We start from the raw sequence: 16,588 nt of genomic DNA on the forward strand, positions 1-16,588 counted from the left end.
TAGGGTACGTGTGCACAACATGCAGATTTGTTACATACGTATACATGTGCCATGTTGGTGTGCTGCACCCATTAACTCGTCATTTACTTTAGGTGTATCTCCTGATGCTATCCCTTCTCCCTCCCCCAACCCTACGACAGGCCCCAGTGTGTGATGTTGCCCATCCTGTGTCCAAGTGTTCTCATTGTTCAATTCCCACCTATGAGGGAGAACATGTGGTGTTTGGTTTTCTGTCCTTGCGATAGTTTGCTCAGAATGATGGTTTCCAGCTTCATCCATGTCCCTGCAAAGGATATGAACTCATCCTTTTTATGGCTGCATAGTATTCCATGGTGTATATGTGCCACATTTTCTTAATCCAGTCTATCATTGATGGGCATTTGGGTTGGTTCCAAGTCTTTGCTATTGTGAATAGCGCTGCAATAAACATACGTGCGCACGTGTCTTTATAGCAGCATGATTTATAATCCTTTGTGTATATACCCAGTAATGGGATCACTGGGTCAAATGGTATTTCTAGTTCTAGATCCTTGAGGAATCGTCACACTGTCTTCCACAACGGTTGAAGTAGTTTACACTCCTACTAACAGTGTAAAAGTGTTCCTATTTCTCCACATCCTCTCCAGCACCTGTTTTTTCTGACTTTTTAATGATCACCATTCTAACTGGTGTGAGATGGTATCTCATTGTGGTTTTGATTTGCATTTCTCTGATGGCTTGGCCTATAAAACTTTTTAATACTGCTTCCAAAGTTGATTATTGCTTTTTTTTTTTTTTTTTTTTTTTTTTGAGACGGAGTCTTGCTCTGTCACCCAGGCTGGAGTGCAGTGGCGTGATCTCCACTCACTGCAAGCTCCTCTTCCTGGGTTCACACCATTCTCCTGCCTCAGCCTCCCGTGTAGCTGGGACTACAGGCGTCCGCCACTGCGCCCGGCTAATTTTTTTTAATGTATTTTTAGTAGAGACGGGGTTTCACCGTGTTAGCCAGGATGGTTTCGATCTCCTGACCTCTTGATCCGCCCGTCTCAGCCTCCCAAAGTGCTGGGATTACAGGCATGAGCCACCGCGCCCGGCCGTTGATTATTGCTTTAATGAAAATTATTTTATTCAAAATTCTAAGTTAAAGACAACAACCTGGTGTTTCCCAAAGGGCAATCAATACCTGTATTCAGAAAACTCTGAGGAGTTGTACCACTCATGGTACAAGGAATTAATTTAGCTTATAAGTAAATCACATTTTAAATTAATAATTAAGTATATATTTAATGCATTGTAGGATAAGATAACTAACATAAAGACCATGATTTCATGAAATTGTTTCCTAAGATGGCATTACAATAGGTAATTACATTTATTTTTAAAACCCATTAAAAATATTAAGTTTATAAATTATATAAACTGTCAAACTATTTTCCAAAGCGGCTATGTCATTTATATTCCCTCCAGCAAAAGCATAAGTGTTCCAGATTCTCCACATCCTTGTTGACACTTGGAACTGTGTGTTCTTTTAGCTATTTTAGTGGGTGTGTAGTAGTCATATATGTTTTAATTGAGAAAATGAGTTATTTTGCTGAGAAAGCATATGGGGAAAAATGATAGTAGTTTTCAAACATGTGCCATTTAAAGGATAGAGTATATGTATACAATGAAGCTTCAGAAGTAGAGCTAGGCAGAACTAACATAGACTTTATAAAGAAGCAAATTCTGGCACAAAGTAAGGCAAAACTTAAATGCATGGACTCTCTTGCGTAATAGTAGTGAATGTATTTATATCCAGCTGTATCAGTGTTCGTCAACTACAGTCAACAGAAATTGACCAACTTAATGAAAGTCATGTATTTTAAGGATATAGAGTGGGTCACGGAATCAAAGGAAAAGCCACGCAACTGGCACTTGGAAAGGATAGGAAGCAACAGGGCAGCGTAAGAGATCTATGTCACAGAAGCCAATGAACAGCCTCCTCAGAGAGCTACTGTCAAGGTGAATTAGTTCTGTTTTCTGACCTTGTGTCACTCAAGATTTAAATTCTAAGGGGAGAGAATCTGCTTAGCCTAGTTTAGTTTACATGCCCACTTCTTGGTCAGAAGAAGGCAGAATTGATAATCTCACCAAAGCGCATGTGGTAGGGTAGAAGAAATTCCCCAAAGAAATATTGAAGTGACTTTACCAAAAAAATGGGCTACTGGGTGCTGGGCAGGCAAAATAAACAGATGCCACTACACTAGGTCACTACTTTTGATGGGTATTTAGGAGGAATTAGTAGCAGTGATAGGAGGAGGCACCAAAACTCTCTTAAGACCCATTAATTACTTGAATTTTTATTAAATGTCTACTCCTACAGTTCTATGAAATCAATAACTACATTGTATTGAATTCAAAATACTAACTTCATTACCCTGAAAGTGTTTTTACATACATAGCAAATATTCTTTGCAAAAAAATTACTAATTGGTTTTTTAGAGGGGAGAGATGGCAATTTCATTTTATTAAATATAAATACAAACACATATATAATTACATATGAACAGATTTCTATGGTAAAAATATTCAATTGATTGCAGTACACTGAGCTCCATAGAGAGAGTGCTGGGGCAAGTGAGAGCCATATGGGCACTGGGCAACTCTGTGCCTTGTTGAAGAAAGATAACTAACATGGGCAAAGTAGATCCTAAGAAGCCAAGAGGCAAAATGTCATCATATGTGTTCTTTGTGCCAACTTGTCAGGAGGAGCACAAGAAGGAGCACCCAGAAGCCTCAGTCAGCTCCTCAGAGTTTTCTGAGAAGTGCTCAGAGAGGTGAAAGACTACTTCTGCTAAAGCAAAAGGAAAATTGGAAGACATGACAAAGGTGGGTAAAGCCCGTTATGAAAGAGAAATGAAAACTTACATCTCTCCTAAAAGGGAGACAAAAAAGTTCAAGGATCCCAATACACCCAAGAGGACTTCTTCAGCCTTTTTCTTGTTCTGTTCTGAGTATCACCCAAAAATCAAAGGAGAACATCCTGGCCTAAACATTGGTGATGTTGCCAAGATGCTGGGAGAGATGTGGAATGGCGCTGCTGCAGATGACTAGCAGCCCTATAAAAAGAATGCTGCGAAGCTCAAGGAAAAATGTGAAAAGGATACTGCTGCATACCAAGCTAAAGGAAAGCCAGATGCAGCCAAAAGGGAGCTGTCAAGGCTGAAAAAAGCAGGAAAAGGAGAAAGAGGAGGACAAGAAGATGATGAAGAAGATGATGATGAATAAGTTAATGTTAGCACAGGTTTGTTTTTCTTGTCTATAAAGCATTTAACCTCTGTGCACAATTCACTCCTTTTAAAGAAAAAAATTGAAATGTAAGTTTGTGTAAGATTTGTTTTTAAACTGTACAGTGTCTTTTTTTGTACAGTTAACACACTACTAAATGTGTCTTTCGATAGCCCTGTTCTGGTGGTAATTTCAGTAGGAACTAACCTTGCTTCGTACAGTATGGGGGTATAACTTGATGAACTTTCCCAAAATAAACGTGTGCCTAGCACACAGATCAAGAAAGAGGGTAATTTCAGCACCCTAGAAACCACTTAGAAAGCACTCTCACTCAAGGTAATCACTATTATGACTTCCATGGCCATATATTTGTTTTGCCTGATTTTGAAAATTACCTTAAATTGAATAATTATCATATGTGATTTTGGGGGAGGTCTGGGTTCATTCATTCAACATTATATTTATGACATTCATCCAGTATGTATTTGTAGTTTGTTCGTTCTCATTGTTATATAATATTCCATTGCTTAAATGTATCACAAATATCCATTCTACTGTTGATGGACATGTGGAGTTTTACAGTTTGGGGTATTACAAATAATATTGTTATGAACATTTTTGTACATTTCTTCTGGTGAAGTTTTAGGGCTATTACAATAACCCCACTTATTAACAGAAATGCTTATATATACACATATATGTATGTATGAGGTTGGTACAAAAGTAATTGCTGTTTTTGCCGTTAAAAACAGCAATTACTTTTGCATCAAGTTTATGCACACATATTTATATCTTGTTCACTTTTGGTGAGCATATATATATATACAAGGGGGATGATCATATATATAAATAAGATGAACATATATACATGAGGAAGATGAGTACATATATAGTTTGGCGAACATATATATATATTCACCAAAAGAAGTGCACAAGATATATACATAAACATTCCTGTTGTATATATACCTAAGCATGAACTTGCGGGATGGTAACATGCTCCATTACAATGCTCAACACTTTTCCTAAGTAGTTGTACCAATATACATTCCCAAAAGTGTGGAAGATTTTCAGCTGCTCCATATTCTTGCCAATACTTGGTTCATTATTTTTTTCACTTTAATCATTTTGCTAAATGTGACATTGTCCAGTAATTTTTGAGGAATTTAAAAATCCTGTGAGAGGAGGAGACAGAAGTTAGAATATCACTCTACATTGATTAAAGTTGTAATATGGTGATCTAGAGTTTTATGAGATTCATAAAATAACTTCTTAAAAATAAAAAGACTTAGAGATGAAAGAAATCTGTTGCTTTCTGACTCCCAACAAGTTACTGTCTTCCCGGGGGAGGGATTAATTCCGTTTGCATTATCCAATGTAATGAAGAATCCCGTCAGGTTGGTTAGGATACTCAGCTGATTTTTACCCTACCTCCTCTTTATATTTAAATCCCAGTATTTGGTAAAGTCCAGTCTATAAGGTTTTAATATGTTATTTCTGACACATTATGCAATTTAAATATTACTGCTCTTAGCTAGAATACAGTCTGCAAATTTATGGCCCAGATTCTTACCATTCCCCATCTCCATCAGGCACATGACAGACGATGTGAATCACAGAAGCCTTTCCCACTGATTTCTATGAGGTCTCAGGGTTGTTTTTTCCTCAGTATAATGCTCCACACAATCACACTGTTGGTCAGAAGTGTCATGGAAGATTCAAACACTTTTGCCTCCTGTACCTTAAGGTACAAGGTAATTTGCTGAATCTTACAATCTTCCCAAGTTATTGTTGGTTGTCCCTGTATGAGACTGATTGAAATTTGGGAGGCCAAGGCGGGCGGATGACCTGAGGTCGGGAGTTCAAGAACAGCCTGATCAACATGGAGAAACCCCATCTCTACTAAAAATACAAAATTAGCCAGACATGATGGCGCATGCCTGTAATCACAGCTACTTGGGAGGCGGAGGCAGAATTGCTTGAACCTGGGAGGCAGAGGTTGCAGTGAGCCGAAATCACACCATTTTACTCCAGCCTGGGCAACAAGAGTGAAACTCCATCTCAAAAAAAAAAAAAAAAAAAAAAGAAAGAAAGCTATAATTTAAATCTATTATGTTGTCATACTAACTGAGGAGCTGGTTTACTTTTAGTTTAAGTTTAATTCTGTTTAGTTTTAAAATTTTCCTCTTCCTTTATATTTTAATTTTTTAATCTTTAATTTTCATTTGGACTAGGGAAAATTCTGAGAAGATTGCTGTAGCTTCATAGGTCAAAGTAATTTAGGGGAAGTGGGTGACAAAGGAGGAAAGATGATACAAATGGATTAAGCATAACCAGGCCAGGTGCAGTGGCTCACGCCTGTAATCCTAGCACTTTGGGAGGCCAAGGCAGGCGGATCACTTGAGGTCAGGAGTTCGAGACCAGCCTGGCCAACATGGTGAAACCCCATCTTTACTAAAAATACAAAAAATAATTGGGCATGGTGGCAGGCACCTGTAATCCCAGCTACTCTGGAGGCTGAGGCAGGAGAATTGTTTGAACACGGAAGGTGGAGGTTGCAGTGAGCCAAGATCATGCTGTTACACTCCAGCCTGGGCGACAGGTTGAGACTGTGTTTCCAAAAAAAAAAAAAAAAAAGCATGAATCCTGACAATGTAGGGGCTGGCTGGAGAGTGTGTAGCTTTAGAGGTCTATAAGGTTCTGGAATGTGTTGGTTATGGTATGATATAGATTGATAATAGCATGTTGCTTGAAATTCATATTAAAAAATATGGCAGTGAATTAAAGATAGGGGTTTTCAAAGAATAAAGTTAAAGAATGAGTTACTTCTTTAAAAATGTTTGGCCATGCTAAGACAACAAAGATGATGATTAAAATCTAAGGCAAAAGATAATTAAAACCTGAGGGAGAAACAGAAAGGAAGGATGGATAGATAAGAGTTTGGCAGTAGTGGACGAAACCAGAGATCTAAGGAAAAGGAAGCCAGGAGACAAGTTTTAGCATTAGTAGTTTATGCTGAACATCATACTCCTAACTCCAAGCCTTACAAGGTGTGTAAGGCATTCACTTGCCTCTGTGAGCCTCACTTGAGCATTCACTTGCCTCTGTGAACCTCAATCTTTTTGACTATAAAATGATCATAAGAAAGGTCACCTTTGGCTCACTGTGTTTTAAGGACTAAATCAGGTAATGTAAATGAAATAGCTTTATATTAATTAAATGAATGTAGTATCATAAATACTATGGCAATTATAAGAGCCTCAACACATAATAAGCTCAAATTAGATTTTAAAAAATATTCTGGCTTCTACTTCTGTCTGTAATGGAGTAACTTATACCGAACTTGTCCTTTACCTGTGAACAAGTAGAAAACTGGACAATGCATGTGAAACAACTATTTTCTGATATTGGAAAACATGCGGTGCAGGAGTGCAGTCTCAATGAATAGAAACAAATGAGGTGAGTTCCACAAAAGCCCTAGTATTCTGCCTGGAGTCCCTTTCCAGAACAGCACAGGAATCAGAAACCAAGGAAAGCATGGCAGTCTCTTTATGGAAGAGACTGAGAGCAGACTTTGGGAAAGCTGTAGCTGCTTCAGTTTATGGGGCACAGCTCCAGGGTTGGAGGAGCCATTCAGAGAAGCTCTAGGAATCTGCACAGGAGTTTCATTGAGTGTTTTGCTGTATACTAAGGTGCACGCGCAAACCGTGAAATGCCACAAGGCCAGACAAATGGCAATTACTGGAGGATGGTAAGTTGAACAACTCCTACAGCTTAAATGTAGCTGAGAGACATTTGAGTTTCAATCACCAGAGTCACAGGACCTCACTGAAAATCCTGGGAATCCAGTATGTACCCCAGGGTTGTGCCTTAAAATAAGCTTAACAAGTTGTAGAGTAAAACTCCTTAGAATACTACTAACAAAGTTCAAAAACAACCCCAAAAGGATCAAGATGATTGGCAAAAAACTTACCTGCTAGCCAAATTCACCTATCTAAGTGAAGAAAACAAAATTCAAAAATCTTAAGAACGTAGTGTTTATAGTGTATGGCATCTAATACAAGTAAGACATGCGAAGAAGCAGGAAAATGCAAATAAGAAAATCCATCAGCAGAAAGTGAGTCAAATTACAGAGATGAATGAAATAGATGCATCAGAACAATTATAAATGTGTCCAAATATTTAAAGGAAAACTTGAGCATAATGAGGACAGAAATCGATGGTATTAAAAACAAACAAGGAAACTTCTAGAGCTGAAAGATGTCATATCTGCATGAAAATTCACCTGATAAAATTATCAGCTGATTAGGTATGGCAGATGAAAAGAAGAGCAAACTTGAAGATACTGTAATAGAAACTATCCAAACTGAGTTACAGAAAGAAAATAATAATAAGAAGAACACATCCTCAGTAACCTGAGGAACATTCCAAGTGATCCAACATATGTGTAATTGGAGTTCCTGAAAAGATCAGAGGAGAGGAGCTGGAATATGTATTTGAAGGAATAATGACTTATATTTTTCAAATAAGATGAAAACTGATCTTAAATCAAAGAAACTCAACAGACTCCAAGCAGAATAACTGAAAGGAAATGCATTCTAAGGCACATCATATTGAAATTATTGAGAACCAGTGACAAAGTGAAATTCTTAAAAGCAGCCAGAGAAAACAAACATTAAATACAAGGGTACCATGATAAGAATTCATACTGATTTTGTGTTAGATATAATGCAAGCCATGATGCAAGAACTTTGTGTTTGAAATAATGCAAGCCTAAGTCTAAAGAAAGCAATAGGATGAAAACTTTAACGTGCTTTTACAAAAGCTAATTTAGGATTCTTTGTTGAGTGAAAATCTCCTTTAAAAATGAGAGCAAAATAAAGCCTTTTGAACAAAAGAAAATACGGACTATAAGTTAAGCAGACCTGAAGTACAAGAAATGTTAAAGTTACTCTAGAAGGGAAAAATTATACCAGGTACAAACTCATTTCTATGCACATGAATGAAGAGTGCCAGAAATGGTAATATGTGGGAAAACACAAAATGTGTTTTTCTCATTTTCACCATTTCTAAAAAAACCAAACAAACAAACAAAAAACAAAAACAACAACAACAAAAAACCTTTGAAGAGCAAATGTACTAACAGTGTATGATGGGGTTTATAAGAGTTTGAATTATAATGTATGACAACAGCAGGACAAAGAATGGCAGGGTATATGTTTATGGCTTGGTTCAGGTGAGTGCAATTTTCTGCATTCATCTAGTGTTTTTAGTGGACAAAATCATGCATAAACAAGATTAAAATTCAGGCTGTGTTAAAATTGTTACCTATCATGTTGTAACAAATTTGCATTCTCAAAAACAAGTTTTATAGTAGAACTGACTATATAGTTCAGAGTAAGGCAAAAGTTTATGTCCATGTGAACCATGAAATCAAGATGCAGAACATTTCCATCACCCCGAGAAGTTCACTTGTGTACTTTGCAGTGATTCTTGCCCTCAGCCTAAGGCAATAATAGGTTTTCTTCCTGTTACTGTGCTTCTTCCTGCTCTATAATTTCATACAAATGGATCATATATAGTGTAATGCATATGTTTTATGTCTGGCTTCTTTTGTTTAGAGTAATGTTTTTGAAATTCATCTATGTTTTTGATTGTTTCAATAGGTCATTTGTTCTTTATTGCTGAGAAATATTTCATTGTATGGATATACCAAACATATTTATCCATTCACCTGTTGATGGGTATTTGTGTTATTTCCAGCTTTCAGCTATTATAAATAAAACTTCTGTGAACATGTACTAACCTTTTTGTGGACATTTGCTTTCATTTTTCTTAAATATGAGTGGAACCACTGGGTAGGTATATGTTCAATTTCATAAGAAACAACCAAATAGGTTTCAAAAGTGTTCATACCATTTTATACTCCTACCGACAACATATAAAAGTTGAAATTGCTCCAGATCTTCAGGAACAGTTGGAATTTTTCATCTTTTTTTATTTTAGCTATTCTGGTGGGTATATAGTGGTATATTATTGTGGTTTTAATTTGCATTTCCCTGATGACTAATGATGTTGAACATTTTTTTCAGGCATAATAGCTATTCTTTTATCTCCTTTTGTAAAGTGTCTATTCAAATCCTTCTCCCTTATTGAAAACTGGGTTTTCCTAACGCAGGAACAGATGGCCAAATAACACATGTTCTCACTTATAGTGGGAGTGAACAATGAGAACACATGGACACAGAAAGGGAAACAACACTCACTTGGGGCCTGTCTGGGGGTGGGGGGCAAGAGGGAGGGGAAAATAGTTAATACATGCTGGTTTAATTCTTAGGTGATGGGTTGATAGGTGGAGCAAACCACCATGACACACAAAGCTTCTCATCCTGCACATGTACCCTGGAACTTAAAAATAAAATTAAAAAAAGAAAGAATGACTTAAAAATAAAAATCCATTTAGAGAATATTATAAACACCTCTCTGCAAATAAACTAGAAAATCTAGAAGAAATGGATAAATTCCTGGACACACACACCCTCCCAAGACTAAACCAGGAAGAAGTTGAACCCCTGAATAGTCCAATAACAGGTTCTGAAATTGAGGCAGTAATTAGTAGCCTACCAACCAAAAAAAGCCCAGGACCAGACGGATTCACAGCCGAATTCTACCAGAGGTACAAAGAGGAGCTAGTACCATGTCTTCTGAAACTATTTCAAAGAATAGAAAAAGAGGGACTCCTCCCTAGCTCATTTGATGAAGGCAGCATCATCCTGATACCAAAACCTGGCAGAGACACAACAACAACAAAAAAGAAAATTTCAGGCCAATATCCCTGATGAACATTGATGCGAAAATCCTCAATAAAGTGCTGGCAAACTGAATCCAGCAGCACATCAAAAAGCTTATCCACCACAATCAAGCCAGCTCCATCCCTGGGATGCAGGGCTGTTTCAATGTACGCAAATCAATAAACATAATCCATCACATAAACAAAACCAATGACAAAAACCACATGATTATCTCATAGATGCAGAAAAGGCCTTTGATAAAATTCAACACCACTTCATGCTAAAAACTCTCAATAAACTAGGAATTGATCTTAAAATAATATCTTAAAATAATAGTATCTTAATATAATATTATCTTAATATTATATCTTAAATAATATTATATCTTAAAATAATAGTATCTTAAAATAATAAGAGCTATTTATGACAAACCCACAGCCAATATCATACTGAATGGGAAAAAGCTGGAAACATTCCCTTTGAAAACCGGCAAAAGACAAGGATGCCCCTTCTCACCACTCCTATTCAATATAATATTGTAAGTTCCGGCCAGGTCCATCAGGCAAGAGAAAGAAATAAAAGGTATTCAAATAGAAAGAGAGGAAGTCAAATTGTCTCTGTTTGCAGACGACCATGATTGTATATTTAGAAAACCCCATTGTCTCAGCCCAAAATCTCCTTAAGCTGATAAGCAACTTCAGCAAAGTCTCAGCATATAAAATCAAAGTGCAAAAATCACAAGCATTCCTATACATCAATAGTAGACAAACAGAGAGCCAAATCATGAGTGAACTCCCATTCACAATTGCTACAAAGAGAATAAAATACCTAGGAATACAACTTACAAGGGATGTGAAGGACCTCTTCAAGGAGAACTACAAACCACTGCTCAAGGATGTAACAGAGGATACAAACAAATGGAAAAAATTCCATTCTCATGGATAAGAAGAATCAATATCATAAAGGTAATTCACAGATTCAATGCTATCCCCATCAAACTACCACTGACTTTCTTCACTGGATTAGAAAAAAACTACTTTAAATTTCATATGGAACTAAAAAAGAGACTGCATAGTCAAGACAATCCTAAGCAAAAAGAACAAAGCTGGAAACATCATGCTACTTGACTCCAAACTGTACTACAAGGCTACAGTAATCAAAACAGCATGGTACTGGTACCCAAACAGATATATAGATCAATGGAACAGAAGAGAGGCTGCAGAAATAATGCCACACATCTGCAACCATATGATCTTTGACAAATCTAACATACACAAGCAATGGGGAAAGGATTCCTTATTTAATAAATGGTGTTGGGAAAACTGGCTAGCCATATGCAGAAAACTGAAACTGGACCCCTTCCTTACACCTTATACAAAAATTAACTCAAGATGGATTAAAGGCTTAAATGTAAGACTTAAAATTATAAAAACCTTAGAAGAAAACCTAGGCAATACCATTCAGGACATAGGCATGGGCAGAGATATCATGACTAAAACATCAAAAGCAATGCCAACAAAAGCCAAAATTGACAGAAGAGATGTAATTAAACAAAGAGCTTCTGCACAACAAAAGAAACGATTGTCAGAGTGAACAGGCAACCTACAGAATGGGAGAACGTTTTTGCAATCTATCCATCTAACAAAGGACTAATATCCAGAATCTACAAGAAACCTAAACAAATGTAGAAGAAAAACAAACCATCAAAAAGTGGGCAAAGGATATGAACAGACACTTCCCAAAACAAGACATTTATGTGGCCAACAAACAGATGAAAAAAAGCTCATCATCACTGGTCATTAGAGAAATGCAAATCAAAACTACAATGAGATATTATCTCATGTTAAATTAGGGAAGCATTTTAAGTGGGACAATGGTATTAAGCTTATATGGAATCACATTCTTAGGAGATGCATGGTTAAGTAGTGTCATGTCTATAACTTTCTTTGAAATGGTTCATATAAAGCAAATATGGCAAAATATTTAAAAAGGAAGAAATTTAACCAAGGAGGTAAAAGATCTGTATACTGAAAACTATAAAACATTCATGAAAGAAACTGAAGACGCAAATAAATGGAAAAATATCCCCTGTTCATGGATTATAAGAGTTAATATGGCTTTTCACTTTCTTGATGGTGTCTTTGAAACACAAAAGTTTTTACTTTAGATGATGTCTGTTTTATCTATTTTTTTTCTTTTGTTGCCTGTGTTTTCAGTGTCTTATCCAAGAAACTCTTACTTACTCCAAAGTAATGAAAATTAAAGCCTATGTTTTCTTCTAAGTGTGTTATAGTTTTGGCTCTTACATTTAGATATTTGATCTAATTTTAGTTAATTATTTATATTATGTGGGGTCCAACTTCATTCTTTTGTATGTGGATATCCAGTTATCCTTGCACTATTTGTTGAAAACAACATATAATGGTGGAAACCTCCATTGAATTGTCTTAGCAATTTTGTTTTTGTTTGTTTTTGAATCCCTATTTGTAACAGACTTAGCAACTTTGTTGAAAATCAAGTGACTGTAAATGTGAGGGTTTTTACCAAACTGTCCTGATTACTGTTGTTTTATAGTAAGTTTTGAAATCAGAAAGTGTGATTCCTCTTTGTTCATCTTAAGATTGTTTTGGCTATTTTTTGTCTTTTACATTTCCATGCGAATTGTAGAATTAGTTTATCAACATCTGCAAAGAGCCAGCTGGGGTTTTAATAGGAATTGAATTGGATTTTTAGGTCAATTTGTGGAGAATTGCCATCTTAGCAATATTAAGTCTTTCTATTCATGAGCATGGATGGTTTTCCATTGACTTAGGTCTTCTCTACTTTCTTCAATGATGTGTAATAGTTTTCAGTATACAAGTCTTGTACTTTCGTTAGGTTTATCCATAAATAGTTTCTTTTTTTGATGATATTATAAATAAAATTGTTTTCTCAACTTCATTTTTGGGTTGTTCATTGGTAGTGTGTAGGATTAGAGTTGATTTTATTTATTGAGCTTATATCCAGCAACCTCGTTGAACTTATTACCTTAAACAGTTTTTTTTGTGTGTGGATATCATAAGATTTTCTGTATGCAAGATCATGTCATCTGTGATTAGACATAGTTTTACGTCTTCCTTGGCAAACTGGATGCTTTTTATTTCATTTTCTTTCTTAATTTCCCTGGCCAGAACATCCAGAACAATACTGAATAGAAGTACCAAGTGGTAACATTCTCATTTTGTTTCTGGTCTTGTAAGTAAAGCATTCACATTTTTTTACCATTAAGTATGATGTTAGTTGGGTGTTTTTGTAGATACTTTTTATAAAAGTGTTGAGGAACTGTCCTTGTATTCTTAGTTTGTTAAGTGTTTTTTGTCATGAAGTGGTAAAAAAAACTTTGCTTTTTCTAGTGTCTTAAGGTGGGTGGTTAGGTTATTGATTTGATATATTTTTTCTTTTTTAATGTAGGCATTTAAAACCATAAGTTTTTCTTCAAGCACTGCTTTATCTGCATCCCATAAGGTTTGGTAGGTTGTATATTCATTTCCATTAATCTCAAAGTATTTTCCAATGTTCCTTGTACTTTCTTATTTGACACACTATTTATTAATATTAGTGTGCTAATTAATTTCTGCATATTTGTTAACTTCCTAAATTTACTTGTTATTGATTTATAATTTCATTCAATTGTGGTAGGTGGAGAATATACTTTGTATAATTTTAATCCTTTTGAATTGGTTGAGGCTTGTGCTATAGTCTAGCTTATGGTCCATCCAAAAGAATGTTCCCTATGCACTTGAGAAGAATAGGTATTCTGCTGTTGTTGAGTAGAGTGTTCTACAGATGTTTGTTAGAGTTGGTTTACAGTTGTTCAAGTATGCTACCATTTTATTAGGTAATATTAGGCAATATCTTTGTGTGTGTGTGTGTGTGTGTGTGTGTGTGTATGTGTGTGTGTGTGAATGGCATAGTATCTGACTATTGGTTTTCTAAACCCATTTTCTCCCAGGTCTTTTTTTTCCTAATTGTGGGGATTTGAATAGCACTGTAAGTTCTAGAAATACTAGCTAAGTTATAGAAGAGCTGTCTGTATGTATGAAGTGAATACATTTTATTTTAGGTAAATTATACCTCAATAAAGTTGATTTAAAAATAAATTTATAATTCTGGGGAAAAGTTAAGGCTATAAGCTACCTTTCCTTAGGATAACAAATTAATTTATAAGCAGAAAGCTTTTGAAGGCTTATCACTTTAAAATGATTAAAAGAAAATCCGTCACACTTTTTTCTAAACAGTATTTAAATTCATTTTTTTCTATCTCCAGTAGTCTTGTTATATAAATTTATTTTTTTCCTCTTAAATTCTTCAGCAAAATGCATCTGCCTTTATTGTTATTTTTTAAAGTTTAAAAAAGTTATCAATTGGCAATACCTGACCTTAAAATTCTAGCTGTCAACCATCTCAGGCTAGAAAAGCATATTTACCAACAGTTGTTCCTTAATTTAAAATACAATGTTCTCATTCTTTGTGTTCATTTAAAAAGAAACGGTTGATTTCAACTCTTGCTCTTCTCCTGATACTGCCTTGCAAGGTAAAAACCAATTTTGGATAGATTAAAAGCCTAAATTAACCATTAAAAGCAGGTAGACTTGTCAAGTCATTTAATGGATTCATTGAGAATTCAAAGAAATAATAAATCATAGCCTTCATTATGTGTCTTTAGCTTGGAAGAAATCTTTTTTCAATGAGAAAGCTGATCATTTAACAAATATACATTCCCATGGGAAGATAATGTTTAGGTATACTGTAGTTTTAACCCTCAACATCCTAAAGAAGAAAATTTAACACAATAAAACCCTTTCACTGCCTACTAAAAGTAAAGCACAGTATAAACCTGACTTAACTACAGTAGATAATTTTGAAGGTATGTTTTGAAATTGATGGCCCAATTTTAATATTAAGATCAGCAAACACCATTAAGCGTCTAGCCGTGAGAACTAAAATAACAAGGGTGAGTGATTAATGCTGTGATTGTTTTTCTAATTTTTTATTTTAATAGATCTGTCTTGGATGGTTAATTCTAGATGATATTGTTAAGTTTCTCCTAATTTGGTAGAAATACTGATATGAAATAGTTGGAAATACTGATATGTATAAAAACAAATGAACACTCTAAAAAAACACATCTTATCAAAAGAGTGAAAAGTTTTTTGGGTAAATTTTAGCTTAAACATTTAGTCTACATGTAAGTTAAGGAAACTTTATCCTGTTGTTTTTGCCTCAGAGGTTCTTCTTCCTGTCTTCTGTCTTCATTCCTTTCTTCTTTCTTCCTTCCTTTCTTATTACAATTTATTTGTGTGCATTTATTTTTGTGTTTATTTGTTTAATGTCTATATCCCATGTTTGACTCTTATGTATACATTTTTTTTACCACTGTATATCCAGCATTTGTACCATGCCTGGCACATAGTATGCTCTATGGCACATACCGTCAAAATTTTGTTGAATGACCAAATTGATAAAATGTCAAGAGATCTGCTTTGAAATCCAGTCTTAAATTCTTTCTGACTTAGTAAATAACTTGAACGAGTCACTCTCTACTTTGTTTGTCTTCACTGGTTTAGCGAATAATAATAATACCTTACATATAATATATTACATATTTATAATACTCATTTTTATAGCATTCACTGAGTGGTTACTATGTGCCAGGTACTCTTCTAGGTTTTAGGGGCACAGCAGTGAACCAAAAAAGACAAAAATATCTGCCTTCATGGAGCTTACATTCTAGTAAAATCTGTTGTTTGCTTTTGATGTTGACGACGACCCTGTGAAGTGGGTAGAGCTACTAATTCTATTGATTTACCAGTGTGGAAGTAGAGGCTATGTGAAATTAAGTATCTAGTAAGGATAATCAGCTAGTGAGTTTGAGAAGCAGGTATTCGTTGTCCGGTGCTTTTCCCATTATGTCACCCTTTCTCCCATAACTCCTCATCTAGCATGTGGAAATTTTCGGAGGAAAAGTAAGATCCAATTTATTTAACCTCTTCTGTAAAATTGACTGTGTAAGTACAAACTGATAACATGACTCAGGTTCTAAAGTGGCTTTAAAAACTGTGGCATTTCAAGATACCTTCAATCTGAAGAAAACTTAAAATTTTAGTCTGAATCCTTTTGTTTATTAGATATGGCCCTTTACTATTTTGTAACACCTGCCTCTTATACCTAGTCTCTTGACTGTGAGAGTTGGGGCTTCCTTTTGTTAAATGTTCTAGTACTCTACATTAGCATAGAAATCTAGACATTGCCCATGGCGGATAACGTATTAGCTGCTAAGCAATGGAAATTATTATGCCATCTGCTGCCTCTTATAAGGTGTGTTATCACCCAACTCACTTTTTGAATCAACACACCAAAGGCACCATAAGTAATGTAAATTATGGTAGCTTGTACATTTTTCAACTGAATAAGCAGTTTATAAGAAACAAAAAGCCCAGCTAACTTTGTGCCTCTCCTAAATTTTAATAGATGCCTTGGAAAAAGTATTTTTGTCCTTCAAACTTTATTTC

General features: G+C 35.3%; 1 long non-coding RNA gene and 1 pseudogene across 1 annotated transcript in view; one reads left to right on the top strand and one right to left on the bottom strand.

The window, feature by feature from the left end:
• Positions 1 to 16,588, bottom strand: part of LOC139362406 (uncharacterized) — a 46,918-nt gene that overhangs the window by 7,024 nt on the left and 23,306 nt on the right. The window lies entirely within an intron of this gene.
• LOC105477238 (high mobility group protein B1 pseudogene) lies at positions 1,093 to 3,755 on the top strand (annotated as a pseudogene).

This window comes from Macaca nemestrina, chromosome 3, assembly GCF_043159975.1.
Source record: "Macaca nemestrina isolate mMacNem1 chromosome 3, mMacNem.hap1, whole genome shotgun sequence".
Classification (NCBI taxonomy): domain Eukaryota; kingdom Metazoa; phylum Chordata; class Mammalia; order Primates; family Cercopithecidae; genus Macaca; species Macaca nemestrina.